General features: G+C 43.4%; 1 long non-coding RNA gene across 1 annotated transcript in view; it reads left to right on the top strand.

The window, feature by feature from the left end:
• Positions 1-22,603, top strand: part of LOC148687312 (uncharacterized) — a 49,130-nt gene that overhangs the window by 20,110 nt on the left and 6,417 nt on the right. The window contains exon 2 of the long non-coding RNA XR_015947901.1: positions 787-896. This is a non-coding gene — a long non-coding RNA (uncharacterized LOC148687312). The remainder of the gene's footprint in view (positions 1-786; positions 897-22,603) is intronic.

The raw sequence follows: 22,603 nt of genomic DNA on the forward strand, positions 1-22,603 counted from the left end.
CTTGAAACATTATGGCTGCAGGAAAGGTATGAAATAATTGTGGGAAATGAATACAAAGGAAGCAAGGTGACTTGATATTGGTTCATCTGATGGATTGTGATATTTTAGGATAGGGAAGGGGAAAGCTAGGGTGCCAATGGAAGCAAAAAATTAAATCCCAGGAAAATCAATGGACACTTTTGCGTGTAGTAACCCATTGGTGGAGTGCCACCCCAAGTTTCATTATGGTCTTTTCAGCACAAATATTCTATTTATTTGTATGTAACATTGTGATGGTGTACCTGAAAGGTGGGGCATAAATATATTATGGTTATTACATAGACCCGCTGAGACGATTTGTTTTTTTTTATACAGTACTCCTTGCATCAGTTTTTCAATTGAAGAAGACAAGACTTCTCCAAGAATGCAGGTGCACAGAGATGAATTAGGACAAAGTCCATGTTACCTTTAATTCTTTCATGCACTGTAAGAAAGATTTCTATAACCCTATTGAAGAGGGAAGATGTGTTTTGAATGATTTTGCTCCAAGATGTTTGCAATAGATTCCCCTACAATTTGTTATATGTACGTAAATATAATTACCAGGAATGTATAGAAAACCTCAGAATTTCTCTTGAAAAGCTATAATGGATCATTTACAGGTGAAGAATTATCCTGCTGCCTTACTTAGGTCTTTATTAGGATGAGAGATTTGCCTAAAAGAGAAATTGGTGTGATACTGTAGTTTTGTTAATAAAATAGTTAAATGCCTTGTTACAACCACATCTTTTTATTAAACCAATGCAGATGGCGATAATTGACTACATGTGAGTCATTTTGCACTGATGAAATAATTGATTCAACTGAATGGGGGCAGACAAGCAGGTTACAGTCAGTAGGATTTCTTCATTGGAAAGGTAGGCTGCAATAAGACTTGTTTATTATGCTTGTTGTTTAAATAATTATTTTTGGTTTGGAAGTAGGGCAAGATAAAAGAATATGGAATCTGCCTTTCTTTATCAGCCCTGAATGTTAAAGGTTGATGTACAAAGGTGGTTGTCTCTGTTTTTAAAGACATCAAAGATTATAGTATTTTTAAAAATACTTAGGGGAAAATCTTTGATTTATAACTTACAATATAACAATTATGAATAAGATATGTTTCAAATTTGTTTTGGGATGTATTGTATATATTTCTAAAAGTTATATGATTGTTTTTGAAGTCTGTCTTCCAGTTCCATGTAAGTTAGTGTAGTATTGTAGCCATGAATTCTTGAAGTATTATTGTATTTGGAATTCTGTGCAGGGCCGTCTTAAGCCCATCCAGCGCCCTGGCGCTAAAGTCTCTCCAGCGCCCCCCTCTGAAAGTGCAGCACCAAAGCAATCATGCTGAGGCAGCCGCCCTTCTATGAGCTGGTGGGCTACAGGCAGCCCCCTCCCGCCTTGCTGGCCAAAACAGCTCCTGAGCGACCAGACTTGGCTCCAGAGCCTCTCCAAGGACCCGGGAGTGCCAAGCGGACCACGGCAGCAGCGGGAGGCCACTTCCGAGGACTCTGCGCTGCGCCTCCTTTTCGTTTCCCCAGCGCTGGGTTCTGCTCAGTCAAGCTTCGTCACCAGCGTGCACACCGCGGGACCAGCAAGAGCTGCTTGGGCGCTGTGCGCACGCTGGTGGCGCAGCTCGACTGAGCGGAACCCAGCGCTGGGGATACGAGAAGGAGGCGCAGCGCGGAGTCCTCGGAGAAGGAGAGAGACACGGCGCAGCCTCTCAGCTCATAGAGCGCAGTCCTGGCCAGATCGCCGGAACCCTGCGCTCACTTGGTGCCCTTCCAGTGCCCTCCAGCTCCCGGTGCCATGGTTCTCCACGCCACTAGCCTCTATGGCTAGGACGGGCCTGATTCTGTGCCTTTCTTTTGGCTATGTATTTTGCTTGGCACAGATCTCCATGCTTGTGATGACATGGTTTGTCAACAATGGCAAACAAATACTGTGGTCCCAAAGGCCCACACACGGCCATGTTTTCTTAACTTTAATTGAGTATCCTCTTTCAAACTGATCATGGCTGCATGCTATAATAAAGAAATACGGTAAATGGTACTGTGGCATCAGACAGGAGCTGCAACTGGGAGGCTGGGCCTTCCACAGAATTGTCACATAACTGAGTAATAAGGGCTTATAGTTAACAGGGTTGGCTAACCTCTTTGGCCAAAGAGCCACATTCATTCTTGACTAAAGTTCCAAGGGCTGCATCACAGAAGCAGGAATGGCCATCCCATACACTCTAATGCACACAAGAGACATATAAGCCCACAATGTTCTCCCCCTCCACACCCAGCTCCTCTGTGTAGATCAGTTGAGAAAAGAGGATTATCTTCCACACTCATCTGATGTCTGCGGAGAGGCCAATTTGTGCCTTCACCAGAGCCCTGTGTTCTGCCTGCCCCAGTATTGGGTCTACTTTAAATTTGTTTTCTTTTTACTGCTGCGACCAAAATCAGTGAGCTCTTGGGAGGCCAGAAGCATTTGCTTGTGGAGTGTGAGAGGACATCTGAGCTGGGGATGAACTGAGCACCCTAATACAGGGCTAGATTGACCCACCTTTATAGTGCAACCCTATACATGTCTACTTGAGAGTCCTCTTCATTAAACAAGCGTACTATGACCCTGAAAGTTAGGTCTATAATAAGATATATTCATTCACAATGGAATTTCTGGCATTTTTGGAGTCTGGTTTAATAGTTCTTGAATTATGACTTTGTTAATATAAGAAAGAGGTGTTAAATATCTGAACTGCTAATAAGATGTCACAAGCCAAGCCATCAGGGGGAAATGGTATAATAGAGTCTAATACAGGTTGCAAGTGGCTTGACTGCATGTTGAAAGTTGGTCTAGAACAGGCATCCCCAAACTGCGGTCCTCCAGATGTGTTGGCCTACAACTCCCATGATCCCTAGCTAACAGGACCAGTGGTCCGGGATGATAGGAATTGTAGTCCAAAACATCTGGAGGGCCGAAGTTTGGGGATGCCTGGTCTAGAATCAGCAAAGTAGCCTCCCCCATGCTGTATTCCTTTTGTGGTGTTGGATGAAGGCTTGCATTTTAAAAGATGCTTCTGTGTGACATGCAGTTGGTCTCCTACAGAAACCTCCAAAATGACTTTTCCTCATCAAATTTGAACTGAAATAACAGGCAGACTCTGAGGTTCTAGGGGAGATTAGTGGCTAGGGAACAAAGATTATTATTCTTTACAGGAAATGTATTATAGCTTCCACTTTTCCTTCAGACTTTTGAAACTTTGACTTTAGTGGTTAACATTAATCAAGTATGGAAATAGGATCAAATGCTGTAAGTCATAACTTTTCTCAAATCTGTGGCAGATATGTTATCTTAGCTGGGAGGTGCATATTCCTCTGCCACACCAAACTTGCAAAATAACATTGGTATGTCTCATTCATTCAAATGAAATGTCAATAGCTTTCTGAGGTCAATGTGTTTCAATCTGGTAATTTAAGTGAGTTGTTTTACTGCTTGCTTTGGTTTTTTTCTTCTTCATTAGGAATGTCCCATGAAATCCAATATGGATTACATCATCTATCCCATCTTGCAATTCATGGTCTAAAAAGCTGCCAGATCTATCTTTGGAAAGCTCTGCAAGGCAATTGGGGATCTCCCCCCCCCATAACAGTCTTTCTTTAATGATAGAGCTTTCCCCACTGATAATAAGGCTTTTATAAGGAACTTTCCCTGCCCCCCCTCCCATCCTTTCCTTCAGTTGTCCAGAAACTGCCCAAACATTTTAGCTAGGATCCTGTTACAATGACAGTAGAAAATGGATGAATGTTAACTCAGAGCAAACTCACAGTAAACTCACATTGCATCCGACTGATTTAAAGGGAGAGGGAAGCAAATGAAGAACAGTAAGACAGGAAAGTACAAATGTGGCTTCCAGTTAGAGCTAAGGACTCGACTGGGCGTGATGGAGGTTGGCCTGTGCTACTTTTCACATGTCACGAAAAAGGTCTTGCTTTAACAGCAAAAAGAGCAGGCAAGAAATGAGCACTGCTCCCTCCCACCCCGATATCTGACCACTCTGCCAATTGCTTCAGTCATTTCCTCCTAATCAGGGGTGCCAACTTGAATAAAATATGCCCTGCATAACTGATCACAAGGTGTGGTGCATGCGCACCATTTGAATGGCAATGGCCATCAACTTTGGGGGGGCATGGCCTCCTCCAATATTTAATTGGGGGGGGACCTCAGGCCCTAGGAGTTGGTTCCTATGCCCCACTCCCAGCTCACGTCTGGTACCACAGCCAAGAAAGGTGGGCAGAAGCAGGCACAGTTCAACACCCTTCTCTTCCCATGATCCTCTTTTCACTTTAAAAACAAGACTCCCTCATCCCCTGCTTAATATGGGAATGAGTGTACACTTGGATAACGGCACCCCTCCCACATAGTCTGACCCACATGGGGAGGGGGAGGAGGAGAACCATGTACACCAAGGTTTGGTCCTTGGAGGAAAGGAAATACCTGTACTGCATTTTCTAGGATCTTAAACTTTAGGAATGCTAATACAAAGTCTCCAAGCTGTACCTCACAGTACTTTGCAGTACATTTTTGGCCGCTAAGCCACACCCCCAAATTTATAACAAAATGGTGATAGATATGTCTGATTTCCTCTAGCTAGATGATGGTCCAACCTGAAAACATTCGAGTATGTTATTAGAATACTGATGAACAACTTATTTCTTAAGGCAGTGCCTGACTCCAAATCCATATTTCTGCGGCATTAGGAAAATGTCCTCATTTGCTGAAATTAAACAAAGACAGATACTTGTTTAGAATCCCTTGTAAGAGCAGCCAATAAATATATGTCGTCACTATGGTTGCGAAAACAAATACCCGCTATTGGAATGTGGTTAACAAGCATAACAAGCATTAAGTTACATGGAAAGACTTACTGTCTGTATTATCTTAACAACAGGGCCCTTGGATAAAGGGTGGAGTAAGTAGAATGAATTGATTAAAAACAAATCACTGATACGAAGTTGTAACTATTGGCTAAATCGTCAAAGCACTGGAGCCAGTAAGTACAACTGGCTTGCTTCAGCCCCACCATATGCCTCAAGGACCAAATAAAGCGGGATATCAAATCCAAACTCTTCCCTTCCCCACACAGAGGCCAAGTTATAAGCCAAAGTCTGAAGGTCATATTGCATATCTTTGGATCTGAGCCTAAATTCTGGGGTTGTTTGTTTGTTGTTTGGCAGTAAAGGGGCCCTAAATAATCCAGTTGATTGATGGATTTACCCTCCCCTCCCCTGCTTAAAGTTCTCTTAAGTATTATGTTTGATGTTTTGGTTGCCAAAACCATTTTGAAATACTCTGCTTGTTCTAAAAGAACCACTTTTGTTATATAATATTTTGGATAGCAAAATGTGCAGAGTGTGTATAAAATAATGTGTTGCGAAACCAATGTTAGATCAAAATTTGAAAACCATCATAAATGTTGCATTTTGACTATCTCTAATTTGCTGAGATAATTTACTAAAATCACCTCTGATGCTCGTATATTACAGCATTAGCAAAGCAATGGGCTAAGCTGTTGGGAGAGTGTGGGATACTTGCCATGGAACTTCCTGTCTTTCAGTAACATTCTGCCATAGGAATTAATGTAGCCAATTCTGTTACATAGCAAGAAGAGAATTATTATTTGAGGTATTTCTCGTGGGCATTGTTAGGGCAAGGGCAAAACTAACTCTCTGCCCTAATGCTGGAATCACTATTGTCTTGGCCTTAGGGCTGATTATGCTTCCACCAGTGGCATTCCAGAGCTAATGACTTGCCACTCAGGGACATTACTCAAAATTGTATAGTCTAGTTTCCACTGATGTGGTGGTGGCATAAGAGAATGCCACTCCGCAAAAAGACCACATGGATGCATTATGTTCTACTTACACACATCGACACTCTCATACCAGGGCCTGGTGACTGTAATATATTTGGCCCTTAATGGTGGTAAGCATTTTGTGAAAATCATGTATCATATGATAAATCCCATCTTCTGTCTATGAAGCACTATGGTATCAAACTACAGGTGTTCCAAATGGGGGTCATTGAAAATATGTGTGAGAACCTGTCAGGGGTGCCATCTTGCCCTCAGGATCAGAGCCGTCTTAAGCATATGCGGCGTCATGCTTCAAAGATTCCCCCCCCCGGTTTCCCAGAGTTGTCGACCTTTCCCCAAGCCTCTGCAGGGATCACTCTCCTCCTGTGGAGGCTTGGGAAGGAAGCTGCACGCCTGCCAGCCGTATAGTTGGCGGGGCGCGGCTTCCATCCTAAGCCTCTGCAGGGATCACTCTCCTCCCACGGAGGTTTGGGAAGAAAGCTGCACGCCCGCCAGCCATATAGTTGACGGGGTACAGCTGGTGGGCATGCAGGGAAAGGGAAGGGCCGGCAAAGCCGCACAGCTCCCCCACTCTCTGGGGCGCCCCTGAGAGGCCAGCGCCCTGGCGCAACATGCCAGAAAGCACAATAGGAAAGACTGCTCTGCTCAGGATTCTGGGTGCATGCCGCTGTTATGCGGATGTGTGATGTCGCACATCTGTGTTGCGGTAACCAGCAGCAACTCCTCTTCTTCCTCCTCCTCTGCAGCCAGTGAGGTGCCCTTTTCTGCGGGGAGGGTCTTGGGGGCAGAGACACTCTTACTCCACATCTGTACCCCACCCCCCTGGAAAAGGGTGCCTCGCTAGCTGGCTGTGGAGGGGGGGGGAGCTGAACTGCTTCTCTCTCAGAGGGAGTGCTGCTGCCACCTGCGGGCTTTTATCATTGACTTTGTGGGTGCCCAGCCCCCACAATTATATTATTGTGGGTGCCCAGGCATCCACAGCCCCCTAGAGTTGGCTCCTGTGGAACCTGTATGGTATGTTCAAGGGCTATCTACACATACCAATGAACACACAAAGAGGAACAAAAAAGGAAGCAGTAAAAGAGGAGCCAGCCACATCTCCATACATGCCCAGCTACTTTGAATGCCTAAAGAGGACTTGCGTTGTGAGAGGTTTTGAACATCAAGGTCTTGAAAATTTAAATTTATACCTGCTCTTTTCATGATTTTAATGATTAGCATTCATAAAACCAAACAATAGAAAAAGGAAACTTATTTCTAAACGTTACTCCTTAGGAAATGTTACTCCCTAGGAAACCCACTCTTTAGTGTTGAGTTGTTGTGTAGATTTTCTTTTCTTTTCTTTTTTTATGTAGATTTTTTTTAATGTAGATTTTCATAGGGAATCTGGCAGGACAAAAAAACCCAAGTGCTCGGACACAGACAGGAAAAACGCACACCTGTACCTAGAAACATAACACAAAAGCAAGTCTGGATGAGGCCTGAGTTCTGTATTTCGTTTGACACATTTTAAATCTCATTGCTTAATTTTTGGGTTTGGGTTGTGTATATTGCCCATAGGCGCTAGGGGTGTGGGGCACCCCGGCACTGGGCTCTCAAGGGCGCCAGGCTGAGAGTCCGGGGCCTGAGAGTTGAGTCAGAGAAGAGCCCGCCCGTCAGTTGGAGCGCCGTGACAGGCTCGTCTGCTGTGGGCAGCTCTGCACTGCGCGTTTGGGGGCAACCGAGCCAGCGAGATGATGAGGCGGCTGGCCGGCTCTGCCTGCAACCTGGGGGGGGGGGTGCCGGGCGGATCTTTGTACCCCGGTGCTGCATATGCTTAAGACAGCCCTGGCTTTCAGCGATACAACTCCAGTGATGTGTAGTCCTAAAGAAGGTTTTTTGCTTTCTTTAGCCAATGTCCTTAAAAGCAGCAAGCATCTGACCAGTGATGACTACATTTCTGGATAAATTTGAGTCGTGTTTCCTATCCTTTGTGCCTTATAAGGACAGTTGTTAAACACTGGCTATGAATATAATTCTCAAGATCTTTATCACAGCAAATTAAATGCAGTCATCTATTTGCATTTTGTTTATGAAGATTTGTTTAGCAACACACCCCACTTAAAATATTTAGGCTGTTTACTCCAAGATGTTTCCTGAAAGCAGGCTGGCATGAATGCCTTACTTTGTTGAAACAGATCCGGCTGGATAAGAAATTGCATTTATAAAGGAGGGGAGTAAAACAAATGGTGAAATGTGCATGGGTGAGGTGCAGGGAGTGGTTGTTGTGCTTACCATACTTTTGAGGTGACAAAGGAGTGTTTTTGAATGTCCTTTACTTCATTCTGCAAATCATTGCGCTCAGTGGTCTGCACTCTGCAGCCTTCCTAGGTGCCCCTACTTCAATTAAAGCCCAGGGGAAGACCTAATGAGAACTGCTCCCATGGGGCTTTCTCAAATTGGGAAGCATGGGCACCTGGGGAGCCTACAGCATGCTGGAGAAATGTTTACTGGAAAGAGAAACACACAAACCTTGCAACACACACACCTTGCTACAACCAGGTAAGCACAAGTTCTCTCTCTCTCCACCCCCCCTTTATAAATTTTAAAGTGCTCTGAGAAAGTGACAGAAAAATGGAAGCATCATTTGCAGGGGAAGAAAATTTATGAGAAATTAAAGACAGATTTTGGCACATCGCTACCCGGTGCACACCTCTGAGACCCTAGGCACATGATAGCACCTAAAGGCCTCTGCAAAAGCCTAATGATGCAACACAGGACTCTGACACTGAGCAGAACAGACTTTTAGTAGGAACCATTAAACATCTGCAGCTTCTTTTCACCTATAATGAACAGCATAATATGGCTAGAATTCCACCTGTAGTGAAATTCCCTAGCAATTACAGCATCCAGCATGTTCGGTTACTATAAAACTTCCTTTATTTGCTGAACACACTTGGAATCTACATGCCATGAAGGGAGACCCCAGTCATGCATCATTCATGATCACAGGGAGAATTCTAAGCAAGTTAAGCCAAATGTGTAAATGTGTGTGTGTGAGTAAGGAAGTAGGTAAGTATGTAAGTAAGTGTAACTGTAGATTTAAGTTGAAGACTTACTGTGGCAGCTTGATCTTACAGCACTTACCGTACTAGAGCATGAGATTCTTAATCTCCTTTCCCCTCCTCCCCCACAACAGACACCCTGTGAGGTGGGTGGGGCTGAGAGACTTCAGAGAAGTGTGACTAGCCCAAGGTCACCCAGCAGCTGCATGTGGAGGAGCGGAGATGCGAACCCGGTTCCCCAGATTACAAGTCTACCGCTTTTAACCACTACACCACACTGGCTCTCAGGACTCTAAGCATTGGCAAAAATTATTTTAGAAAAGGAAAATGTCTATGGGGAGCACTTGAATCATTACTGAGTTAGTCCAAAGTTACTGAGAGAGAAAGCTTGCCCACCTTTGCCATTTGCTGACTTTTGGGGGTGCCATGCTGAAATTTAATTAACTTGTCATCCTTTATGGCTCAGCTCTCAATCCTAGAAAGTAAACCTCTGCATGAGGAATGGATGGATCATCTTTTCTAATGGTACACATCCATGACCATGGTCAGTAAGACAACATGTAGTGCATAGGAACACGTGAATCAGGTCAGTGGTTCTGTCTATAAGGTGCTGTCCTAATGATTGACAGTGGCTCTCCTGAATTCAGATCCCTAATTTCAGTTTTTCCTAACCCTACTGGATATACCAGGGATATGAGACTGTCTGCATACAAAACAGTTGCTCTACCTGTGAACCCACAGACCTTCCTGTTGGAGTTTTAAATTTACTAATTTATTAATTTAAAGGTTCGGGTTGTCTGAGTACTATAAGGTTGCTTATAGCAAGGAAGGATTGTAAATGGATTTAGCTGAATAGGGCAGAACTAGGTAATAGGGAATAAGATGACAATGGGAGATTATGTGGATTGTTAAGGGCTGACAGCTATAATATTATTTTGGCATAACAGATGTTCAGTGAGGGACCCTGAGGACCCCCCCCCCAAAAAAAATTATTGAAATAATTCAAATGCCAGAGTCTTGTATCTTAAAGATAAATTGAACATTATTCATTGCTGCTGGTAGAAACAGGGGTGTCCAGATGCTGAAGGATACAAACATTGTCCATTGTTGAATGAACCTAATTAAATTGAAAAGGAGATCATTAGCAAGAGAACTTGAAAATTACCCCAAAGCTAATATAGGGGCATGAACAGCTGTGGTTATGAGAATGTTCTAGTACATTTGGGCACACGTATTAAGCAGAACAGGATGGAAACACAGATGATCAAGTCAGAATGGGGAATTGAAATCACCATGCCAAGAGGAATGTTAGAACATGAGAGGATGAGTCAGCATATTAGTTGATGTGTCAGGCAGATAGAAAATGAAGAAGTGTCTGTTTTGAGGGTCTCTTTTTTAAAAAAAGTGTATTCAACCCTCTGGATATGTGGTGATCTTTGAAAAGTCTCTGACTGACCAGATACTGAAAGTTAGTGTAAAGCAGGCACCCCCAAACTGCGGCCCTCCAGATGTTTTGGCCTACAACTCCCATGATCCCTAGCTAACAGGACCAGTGGTCAGGGATGATGGGAATTGTAGTCCAAAACATCTGGAGGGCCGAAGTTTGGGGGTGCCTGGTGTAAACCAAATAGAAGGAGTTGACAAGAATCTTGGGGAATAAGAGTGTGAAGAGTAGGACCACATACCTTGTCTTCAGCCCCACAAGCTACCGGCTGTGAGATTAAATTCCCATCCCCAGAGGGGTAATGTGTCTTTCTTCTGCTTGTGCTTAAGCTCTGGCTGTGTGAGAAGGATGCTTGTCAATTGCAAAAAAAGATGCCTTTACCTACGTTTGTTTGCCTTCTTGTGGTCCAGCTGATGTTTCTGCTGTTCCTCCCACACCTACATGTTTGAGGAGTTGCTGGTTTTGCAGCCTATTTGCAGCTCTTGAATAATCAGTAGAACTAACCCTCAACATTCTGTGGCAGTCTGCCATTTTGGTATAATGTGGAGATCGGACTAGCCAATTTATGGAACTGAAATATAGCAACTTTAGCATTGGTGTCTTTTATTGTGCAATCAAGAACCAACAGATACCATAATATTTGCTTGTTGTCAACTTTCAGCCCCATTCTTAATACAGGCTGTGTCTCTGTGGAAATGTATTAACCAATGAAGAGTCATTAAACAAATTTGAGCATGCTGAAGGGCAGGGGAGATTAAACTGGTACTGGTCTGTTATGGGCCAAGCAAGTGGGGGCGGGACTCGTTTTGTGTGTTCTACACATTGTCTTGCCCTTTTATACAACTATTGAAATATTTGATTCATGATGCTTTGTCCTGGTGCAAGTTGACATTTGGACTCATTAATACAGTCATACCTCGGTTTAAGTACGCTTCGGTTTGAGTACTTTCAGTTTAAGTACTCTGCGGACCCGTCTGGAACGGATTAATCCACTTTCCATTACTTTCAATGGGAAAGTTCGCTTCAGGTTAAGTACGCTTCAGGTTAAGTACGGACTTTCAGAACCAATTACACTCATACTTCGGGTTAAGTACACTTCAGGTTGAGTATTCCGCGGACCTGTCTGGAACAGATTAATCCACTTTCCATTACTTTCAATGGGAAAGTTCGCTTCAGGTTAAGTACGCTTCAGGTTAAGTACAGACTTCCGGAACCAATTGTGTACTTAAACCGAGGTACCAATGTAGTATGGGGAGGGCATTAGCACATTTGGACAATGCTCTATTACCTTGAAGTATATGGATTTAATAAACCTGCAGTGACTGCAAATGGAAAAAGGAAACACAGCATTCTTTGAAATGAGTATCAAATGTCTATTTAATAATATCAGATTAATTCAAGGCAGGCAGGAGGTGGAGACTGGATAATGCATCTGGCGCGTGTAAAGAGGAATATCCAAACTTTGTAGAAGGTGAAGATCTCAGCTTTCCTGTATGATTTGCGTTAAGTAAATTTCTAGCCCCTGTCTAACTGCTTGACACTTATTTAGAAAATAAACAGTGCAATATTCATTCCATGTTCAAGTGAAGCCTGATTGAATTCAGCATAGAAGCTGAAATGGAGGACAAAGCCTTTGCACAGATAATAGTTTTTGTAGAACAATGGGAGTGAATTTTCTGTTATTTCTGTTGTGGCCCTGATCCAGCATCCATAACTTGAAAACAGAACAAATATAATGGGCTGGGAGAACCTCACAAAAGCAGAATTTCCGTTCTTTATTGCAACTGTTTCTTTCTTGAGCTTTGCAGGCCAGTATAGCGGCAAATAGGGGACCCAGGTGGCGCTGTGGTTAAACCACTGAGCCTAGGGCTTGCTGATCAGAAGGTCGGCGGTTCGAATCCCTGTGACGGGGTGAGCTCCCGTTGCTCGGTTCCAGCTCCTGCCAACCTAGCAGTTCGAAAGCACGTCAAAATGCAAGTAGATAAATAGGAACCGCTACAGCGGGAAGGTAAACGGTGTTTCCATGTGCTGCTCTGGTTTTCCAGAAGCGGCTTTGTCATGCTGGCCACATGACCGGAAGCTATACGCCGGCTCCCTCGGCCAATAGTGCGAGATGAGCGCGCAACCCCAGAGTCGGTCACGACTGGACCTAATGGTCAGGGGTCCCTTTACCTTTACCTTTATAGCGGCAAATAGATCAGATTGCAAGCAGCTTGTGGCTTAGTTGATTTAATGAGCGAGAAGTTCTGCGCATGTGATCATAGGTACAAACAGGTGGAAGTAATGGCAGGTCATTTTCTCTGGCCCCGTCACCCAATCTTTACACATCCGTCAAAATATTACATACCTGCAGCATCCAATTCATGTGAATGATAAAAGTGTGAAATGACAGGACTAAATTAAAGAGAAAGGGGTAAGAAGCAATTTAATTAACACAAACTCGGGTAAAAGGTACAATGTACAACATTTCAGAAAATGTTCCCCAAAATGTGTGAACTGTTGGATACAACAATTAATTTAGGAACTGCAATGGAAATTGATGGAGTGCTTTGCATTTGTATGCAACACAATGTATTATTCATTAAAATGTTCTCCACTGTCCTGATTATACTGAAGGTTCAAGCAGAGCAGGCATTTTGCTGCAACATGGTGAGGAGTTCATGCTACTTATCGTTCTAAGTAGGAAGCTTTTTTAAAAAAAATGGGAATAAAGAATCCACTTGACTGTTTTGAGTTGAAAAAAACAATTAACCTCTGGGAATGCTTTTGCTCTTTTGTAATTGTGACTGCTGCTGTGAGACATTCATTTGGGAAAAGAACAACCTGGCCGCCAGTTAAGGACAAAGCCTGTGATGGGATGTGAATAACCCAAGCAAACATTTATAAACTGTGTTCACTTGCAGAGCGGCCTTTAGAAAAATCAGACCCCCTCAGTGCCTAATTAAAACTGCCCATGAAAGCTCCTTTCCTGAAAGTACAAGGAATTTGTGGAAAAACTCCAAACTGGATACCAAACTGTTCAGCACTTTCAAGACACTTGCCACACATCATTAACAACACCCTCGGATAATGCCCAAGGGTGGGGGGAATCTCTCTCTCTCTCACACACACTTTGTAATAACCTTACCAACATAAAAATGGGAAAGGGGTTTGGACTCTCTGGTCATGGACTGTAAAACCAGGATGGGGGGCAGCGATCAAAAAGAGGGACATATGAGGATTGAGCAAAATGCCTTCTGCATGGAAAGCATGCACTCTTAGCACGGTCCTTGTGGTTTTTCTTCTACCTCGTCTGGAAATGCTCCATGAGACATGGAATAATGAAGTGCTACATCACATTACACATTATGGCAGTGGCATAGAGTCCTATAGGAGGCTCCACCTCTAGGCTGTGGCTGACCATTGACTGTGTTGGCTGGGGCTGATGGGACTTGAAGTTCAGCAACATCTGGAGGGCCCCAGAGTCCCCACCTCTGCTCTAAGAGGCTATCACCTTTCACAGGGATGCCGTTCAGGACATGGACACTAAGGAACTGAAAGGAAGCCCAACTGACTCCACTTCACCTCACTCCCTCTCAGTAGCTACCTAGCAGCTTTCTGTATTAAGTATCTTAGCTACTTCCAAATGAGTCAGCCTTGTGCCAGCAACCCTGACATGAAATGCATTCTTTCATTTTACTAATTTCCTGAACATGCTGTCTCTTTCAAACCACCACTTCAGTCAGACGTGACTAAGCTAAGCCTTCTATTCCTGCCGTATAAGCATTGTCTGAGGACATTGAGGAAAACGGGGTGATAGTTCATCATTAGGGCATTGAGTCTGCAGGCTCAGATTTTCAGGGTAGGGTGGTAATAAGCCACATTTCACTGTGTCCTGGAATTTTTGTACGCAAGAATGTTTACTCCCCAGTGGACACCAGCAAATTATCAGCAGAATGTGACAGTACTGTGTTATTGCATAAATTTCATTCCTGGATACACTTTAAAGCCTAGATTTCGCCACTATATGATTGTGACATTCTGTTTCTGCAGAAATATTAAGCAACTGTGAATGTCAGCAACATTAGTGAAGTCTGCAGAAAAAAATTAATTTGAAGGAAATGGTTTTGGTTTTTTTAAATCATTTAATTTTAAAGCTTATATCCTTCCTTCATCTGAAGACGCCAGGGCAAGTTACAGGAACAGATTTAAGAACAGCAGTATAAAAATTAAAACATCTATCATTTTTCCTGAGGTCCAGGCATCACTCTTCATGGAAAAGCCTGGTGGTAAAGACAGGCTTTCAGCTGCTGACTGAAATTAAACAGCAATAGCATCAGCCAAATCTCCAGAGGGAGTTTGGTCTACAATAACATACATGTCGTGCCCCCACCAGATGATGGTTCTTTGAGAACATCTAGGAAAGGATGATCTGGAGCGCTCGTGAGCATGACTCTTTGCAGAAACCTCTAAAAGGCTGCAGATGGGCGTTGGTTGGAGTCCAGCAGCTGTGGCTTAAATGCCTCAATGTGATGGTGGCAGAATGTCTGGAAAAACATCTTGCTATCCATACTGAGTCTTGTACTCAATTGTGACTGGCTACTTATCTGGGCCTGGAATCTGGAGTGCCCCTTGCCAAAGCCCTTGTTGGAACCGCTGCTTGATTGGAACTGGACAATGGATGTTATTGCTGCTGCCTATGCCCACAATAGATAGCCTTGGTTATCTGGGAGATCCCCTGCAGCATGGGACCCAGCTAGGACAGGACAGTTTCATTCAGAACTTAGCTTTTGCATTTAAAATGGAAGATGTATCCTCGTTTTCTACTATTAGATGTAACATATTGGAATGCTCCCCTTGGGACAGTCAAGGAGACACACTGCCTTTAAAATAATATCAGGCACATTTATGAAAGATATTTTGCTTTGTTTTGCTTTTAAACCACATTTCATACATCATTTATGATGCACCTGGGTACAACATAATAATAGTAGTAGTAATTTTATTGCTTAAGCCCCACCCATCTGGCAGGGTTTCCCCAGCCACTCTGGGCAGCTTCCAGCAAAATATAAAAATAAAATATATCAGACATTAAAAACTTCCCTGAACAGGGCTGCCTTCAGATGTTTTCTAAAAGTTGTGTAATTCTTTATCTCCCTGGCCTCTGATGGGAGGGCATTCCACAGGGAGAGCACTACTGCCAATAAGGCCTTCTGCCTGGTTCCTTGCAACTTCTCACAGTGAGGGAACCGCTAGAAGACCCTTGGAAGTGGACCTCAGTGTCCAGGCTGAATGATGGAGTTGGAGACGCTTCTTCAGGTATACTGGGCCGAGGCTTCTGCCCACCTGAATTATGTCTATAACAGTTCTTCTAGTTGTGAATAATGTTGCTTGTAGACATAATTGCATTTTGATGAACTGTTTTCATGTCCTGCCCATCTTAATTTAGAAGGCTTTATTTATTATGAACACTTTCCTATCTTCAAGGCCAAGGAGGCACACACAGAGTTCCTAGGCAAAAATTTGCTTACCTTTAAGAAAATTGCTATATGGCCTTCAGACCATACCCTGAACATCTCTGTTCATTATCATAAAGTATCAGCTCCTACAGTCCCAGCTACTCCTAGCTGTCTTAGTCATTATTTCTTTTAACTATATGTCAAGTTTGTACACTCCCTTATTTTGCTGCTTGCAAAAGGTCAATGAAAGAATGAAAGAGCTTAAATTAATAGAGCCATTTCAGCTTTCTACTAAAATCAATGCAACTCTGAATTGATAACAAATGCCTAGAATATTTCCTATAAATTACTGAATGCACTCTGACAAATTATTGCAATCAGAGAGAGATCATTAAAGGGAGAGCATTGCTTCATTTTGTTCAGCCAAATATTTGTGTCCTGGAGTGCAACATTTTTGGACACTGGCTCTCTGTAAGTAACCACAACATACTTTGAAAGGCCGTCTGAAGTAAACTCTGAAGGAAACTTCTTGTGTTCTGTGCTCCCATTTGTTACTTAGAAAAGAACAATGTTTCTACAATGAATATTTATGAGACTACAGCATAGGGCAAAATGCTATCTTTACACAAACTTTTCCAACGTTAAAAAAAAAAAGTTCCATCTGTTTGTTTATACTTTGGGAAACCAAGCATAGAAAATATTCTTTTGCCTATTTTTAAATTACTATCTCCAGGGAATTTTTATTTATGATATATAATAGTTTTCCTACATGCCTTAAGGATTTGAGGCCAGTTTTAATAAAAATCCATTTACAGATGATACATGTAAAGATAAGAATCATTGCATGGGTGGAGCATGAGATGAATGTTGCAGCTGACTTCTATAACCATATTTTAGTGCTTTCAACTTGTGTTGAAATAGGTTATTCTATATATGTGCTGCTTTACAGCCAGTGCTGATCTGACATATTGTAAGATATGAAAGTTGCCTATGAAAGGCAATCTTACATAGGTTGTGCTACTTCTCTCCTTCCATACTCCTCTAGAAAAAAATCTAAACCACCTCATCTCACTGCATATATATATATATATATATATATATATATATATATATAATCTGAGAAGACCTTCCTGATAGCAGTGTCTAAATCTAAAAAAAATCCTCAAGGAACTGTTGATTCCGTTATGGTGGTCTAGCTTCCAAGATGAAAGGAATAAATGTTGTTCAGTCAATCTGCACTGTAGGAAAGGGCTGCAGCTTTCTCAGAAAATAGAGTTAAAGAAGAACACTTCTACCCATCACCATAATATGAAGGACCATAAACATGGATAGAGATGTGCATGAGTGTGAAATAGGAGGAGTAGTCAGAGATCAAGGCAGGAAACTGATTTGGGTAAGTAGAGTCCTTTCCTAATACTTGGATGAATGTGGTAATACTTGGATGAATGTTTCCAGAGGATCATGCTGGGGGAATGTTCTTCAGCCCTGTGAAGCCGCCAATGTGAGGTTCCTCAGGGTTCACAATTTTATTCCCCTCTGCTGTTTAACATCTGCACGAAACTTTTGAGTGGGGTTATCCAGGGCATTGGAGTACATTGTCAGCAATATGCTGATGACATACAGCTCTACTTCTCCTCCACACCTGCAAGTGTGGCAGTGGATGTGCTGGATCATTATCTTGTTCTCTGGATGAGAGCTAACAAACTGAAGCTCAATCCAGATAGGACTAAGGCACTGTGAGTGGGTGGTTCCCTAGACCAGATAGACAGGAGGCTGCCTGTTCTTAAGAGCATTATACTTCCTCTGAAGGAGCAAGTACTGTATGTAGCTTGTGGGTACTTCTGGATCATTTGCTGTCGCTTGAGGCTCAGGTGGCCTCAGTGGCATGGAGTGTCTTCCACCATCTTTGGCTGGTGGGTCAGCTGCGCCCCTATCTGGACAGGGATAGCTTAACTCAGGCATCCCCAAACTGCAGCCCTCCAGATGTTTTTGCCTACAACTCCCATGATCCCTAGCTAACAGGACCAGTGGTCAGGGATGATGGGAATTGTAGTCCAAAACATCTGGAGGGCCAAAGTTTGGGGATGCCTGGCCTAACTACTGTTGTCTGTGATCTAGTAACCTCTAGGTTAGATTACTTCAATGTGTTATACGTGGGGCTGCCTCTGAAGATGGTTCAGAAACTTCAGCTGGTAGAGAATTCAGCAGTCAGTTTGCACCAGGACAAGATGGTTTGAGAATATTACACCAATCCTGGCCCGGCGGCACTGATGGCCGATTAGTTTCTGGGCTCAATTCAAAGTTCTGGTTTTGACCTATAAAGCCTTCAATGGCTCACGACTGCAATACCTCAAGGACTGCCTTTCTCCATATGAACCTACTTAGACCCTTCTATCATAACTTAAGGCCCTTATTTGTATGCCTTGTCTGCAAGAGGTTAGAGTAGGCATCCCCAAACTTCGGCCCTCTAGATGTTTTGGACTACAATTCCCATCTTCCCCGACCACTGGTCCAGTTAGCTAGGGATCATGGGAGTTGTAGGCTAAAACATCTGGAGGGCCGCAGCTTGGGGATGCCTGGGTTAGAGGGTAGCAACATGAGAACGGGCCTTTTTTGCAGTGGCTCCCTGTTTGTGGGATGCACTCCCTAGGGAGGTTTGGTTGCTGCCTTCATTATACACCTTTAGGCACCAGGTGAAAACATTCTTCAACCAGGCCTTTGGCTGATTAACATCCTATACCCTTTTAATTGTGTTTGTGGGATGGGGTGAGGGAGGAGGGTTTATTGGTTTGTGGGGGGTTTGCTCTTGTTATTTTGTATTTTGTGTTTCATTATGTACTTCTATGTTGTGAACCACCCTGAGATTTACAGATGAAGGACAGTATACAAATTATAGCAATAGCAACAAAAGGTAGCATTAGTTATAATAGTAATAATGATAAAAATAAATATTATAATAATAATAATAATAATAATAACAACAACAACAACAACAACAACAACAACAACAACAATACTCCACCCATCTGGCTGGGTTTACCCAGCCACTCTGGGCGGCTTCCAACAGAAAAATGAAATAAAATAAACATTAAAAGCCTCCCTAAACAGGGCTGCCTTCAGATTTTGCCAAAGTACTCTGCTTTGTGCAAACTTTATGGAAGTTTTCTAATGAGGAGCAGGTTATGAAGAAGAAAAGACTCTTATAGTAGTAGTTTTGATGGTATCGCTCTAAAGATTTGACAGTAGGAATGTTCTTTGGTTGTACAATCCTTCTATAAATGGAAGTATCTATAGTAGTAGAACAGGGTTGCCAAGAATGCTGATTTATTCTTATTTGCAGCTAATATGATGATAGTTCCCAGCAGTAAAATGGACAGCTTGAAATTTCAGGCTGTAGAACTATTTGATGCTGTAGGCAAGGATCCTCCCCCCCCCCCTGCACCCAAGAAACAAATGCTTTAATAAAGGAAGTATACCACAATATGCAGGTGGCAATGTGGTCTAAACCACTGAGCCTAGGGCTTGCTGATCAGAAGGTCGGCGGTTTGAATCCCTGCGATTCAGTTGCTCCCATTGCTCCTGCCAACCCAGCTCCCATTGCTCCTGCCAACCCAGCAGTTCGAAAGCACGTTAAAGTGCAAGTAGATTAATAGGTACCGCTCCGGCGGGAAGGTAAACGGCGTTTCCATGTGCTGCTCTAGTTTCGCCAGAAGCAGCTTAGTCATGCTGGCCACATGACCCGGAAAAACTGTCTGCGGACAAACGCTGGCTCCCTCAGCCAGTAAAGTGAGATGAGCACCACAACCCCAGAGTCGTTCGCAACTGGACTTAACTGTCAGGGGTACCTTTACCTTTATATTGCCATGTGCTGGAAGCCTCTTCCAGCCATTAGCTCAGCTGCTATGATGTCATGGAATGCTTGTGAATGTTCTAACTCTTGATGAGCAAACGAGCGAATATGTTTTTTTAACAGACCAGCTTCTGTTATGAAAGCATAGTTTTCCCCTCTCCCAGAAATACTTCACAGCAGAAAATAAGGTCTCACGTGCCACACTACTATTCTCATACTCACTTTGGATCACTGCTAACACCCTGCCCCTACTATCACACACTGTAGAAAGGTCTGCTCCATCCTTCCCCATTAGTAGCCTTCGGATATTTTGGACTACAACTTAAGCATCCCTGAGCAGTGACTGTAGTAGCTAGCACTACTGGCAATTCTGCGGCACCAGGTTGGGAATGTCTGCTCTATTCTAAATGCTGCATTCATTTTAACTGCCCTGCAAATTTAAAAGCAAAGAAGGATGTTGCCTAAAGGTATATTTTAAAAATCACACCTGCCCTACAATATGTTTTTAAGGATCCAAAATATATCCCAGCAGCTGTAACGTGTAAAGTGAAACAAACAACATGTAAATGAAACAAAAAATCCTTTTGAAGGGGAAAACAAAGGAAGAAGGGGGTTTAATTTCAGGGCTGTCTTAAGCATATCTGGTGCCGTGGTGCCGTGGTGCGAAGATCCCTCCGGTGCCCCCCGTTTCCCAGCGTGGCTGTCTGGCGGGTGTAGCGTGGATGCCGCAGGCACAGCAGCGTGGCGCCCTGGCGCATTGTGCCACCCAGCCTTGCCTTAGGGCCGGCCCTGTTTAATTTGGATGGGAAATGACAACCATATAAAATCTTTGCAAGGAAGTATTAAAAGAATAGGCCCAAGACAAGGCTGCTTGGATGGGTGGTCTAGTCAGTTGGGTCAGTTCACAGTAATCATCAAGAGTTTCACTGAGAGTTATGGCTTCACATTAAGGATTTCAGTATATATGCCAAAGCAGCTGGTAGGGGTATTAATGTCTCCTTAAAACTCAGATCCTTAAAATATGAAATAAAAAAAGGCTCATAAAATTTGCATATGGTAAAATATAGATGTAAGGATGCCTTTCAAAGGGAATGCTGCCATATAAGCAAAACAAATAATATTATTTTATGGGGGAGGGAAAGACAGAAGATCTAAGGTCTTGTGCAATAGGTTTGGTGCTCAGCCCAATTCCTAATAATGCTCCTCCTCCACCTTCTCCCTCTCTGTATATAAATTGCAGACTTGCACACATACTACATAAAAATTAATGTACCCAGTAGAGCTTTAAAAGAAATATATATCACCTTTAACATTCAAAATATTAGCAGCTTGACAGATTCATTTACTGAACTGGGTAATTACAAACTTTCTGTGGCAGCTTTATCCCGAGACTCAGCATCCATTTTTCAACATAATCAGCTATGTAGGAACATGAAGGGTAAAAGAATAGAGCCTTCTTAAATCACAGCCATAGTCAGTGCTCTGTCCTCTGTAATGTGTTGTGTTTTTTAAAATTCAAAATTCTGAGTCAAAGTAACCAGAGGAGGAAGAGAAGAATGCAAATCCAACCAATTTGCCCAAATGTGCATATGTGGAATTATTTCTTCTTCTAGCCATGTGAACTAGACTGCGATCTGAGGCTGTGACTACTGGAATCTTGCTCAGACCACTCACCTAGGCTTCTGAGATTGCACTAGGCCAGTGTTTCTCAACCTTTTTTGGGCCACGGCACACTTGTTCCGTGAAAAAAATCACGCGGCACACCACCATTAAAAAAGTTAAAAAATTTAACTCTGTGCCACCCTATATTGACTATAATTATGACTGTAAGAAACACTTGCCAATTGCTGTGTTGGTTGCAATCTCCTGTAATAAGGCTTCACAAGCCGCTGATTTCTCTGCCAGCACGTGCTCCTCGCCGAAGAGGCCGCTCACTCCCTGACAGAGTGACAGTTTGGATGCTGGCTGGACAAAAGAGGCTCTTCTCTTTGCACCTATGGAGTCTCTGTGCGATTTTTATGCGTTACAAAATGCATCGTTTCATTTCCATGTGGCTCCGCTCCTCCCGTCGAACCCGGCTGGGCCGTCCCGAGGTTGCGGTGCATGTTGGGATACTGGGGGTTCTGCTGCTTTTTCCTCTCTGGGGGGTCTGGGCTGAGGTTGCGGCTGCAGAGATGGTGAGTAGGGGAGGGGGAGCGCTCAGTGGCTTTCGATTGGGTGCGGAAGACCATAGACAACTAAGTCAAAGGGACGCTCGAGGAGGAACCATAGAGATAAAAGAGAGAGCGGAGAGTGGTGGTGGTGCGGGCGGGGCAGGCAGGCGGGTTATGACAGGAATCGCCGCCATCTTGTGAAGGGCGCGCTCAAACGCAGCCATGCTGAGAAGGTTCTCCACACATAGGTACGGTAGTTCTGCAAATCGCCCTTCTCGTCGCCGCACGTCGTGGCACACCAGCCAGCGTCTCGCGGCACAGTAGTGTGCCGCGGAACAGCGGTTGAGAAACGCTGCACTAGGCAATGCCAATGCTGTTTGAGCACTATCTTTGCATCACTACAAGCTTGAAATTTATTTTCTTAGCAAACATGAAAGCTGAGGTTTATTAGGGTGCTAAATCTGCACTTCGTACCAGGTTTTGCAGTTGCATAGACCAAATACTAATTCTGACTATACAGTAGAACAGAAACTTGTTCAATCTGATTGGCTTTCACAGCAATCCTGGCTAAGGACTGGATGTTCAAAGAAGAAATATAATGGGCTGATCTCTTTTTGGCTGTGTGTGTTGAACATTAACTTACACAGTACACCTGTTGCTCAGGGTCCCATGGACAGTATTCATACAATGCTACTCCTCCTGAACTTCAACCTTGGATATCAATCCTTCTTGTGCTCCTTCCTTCCCTGAGTTATTTTACTCTTTATCTCCTATTGATATGATGTGGAGT

This window comes from Zootoca vivipara, chromosome Z1 (assembly GCF_965207765.1).
Source record: "Zootoca vivipara chromosome Z1, rZooViv2.hap1.1, whole genome shotgun sequence".
Classification (NCBI taxonomy): domain Eukaryota; kingdom Metazoa; phylum Chordata; class Lepidosauria; order Squamata; family Lacertidae; genus Zootoca; species Zootoca vivipara.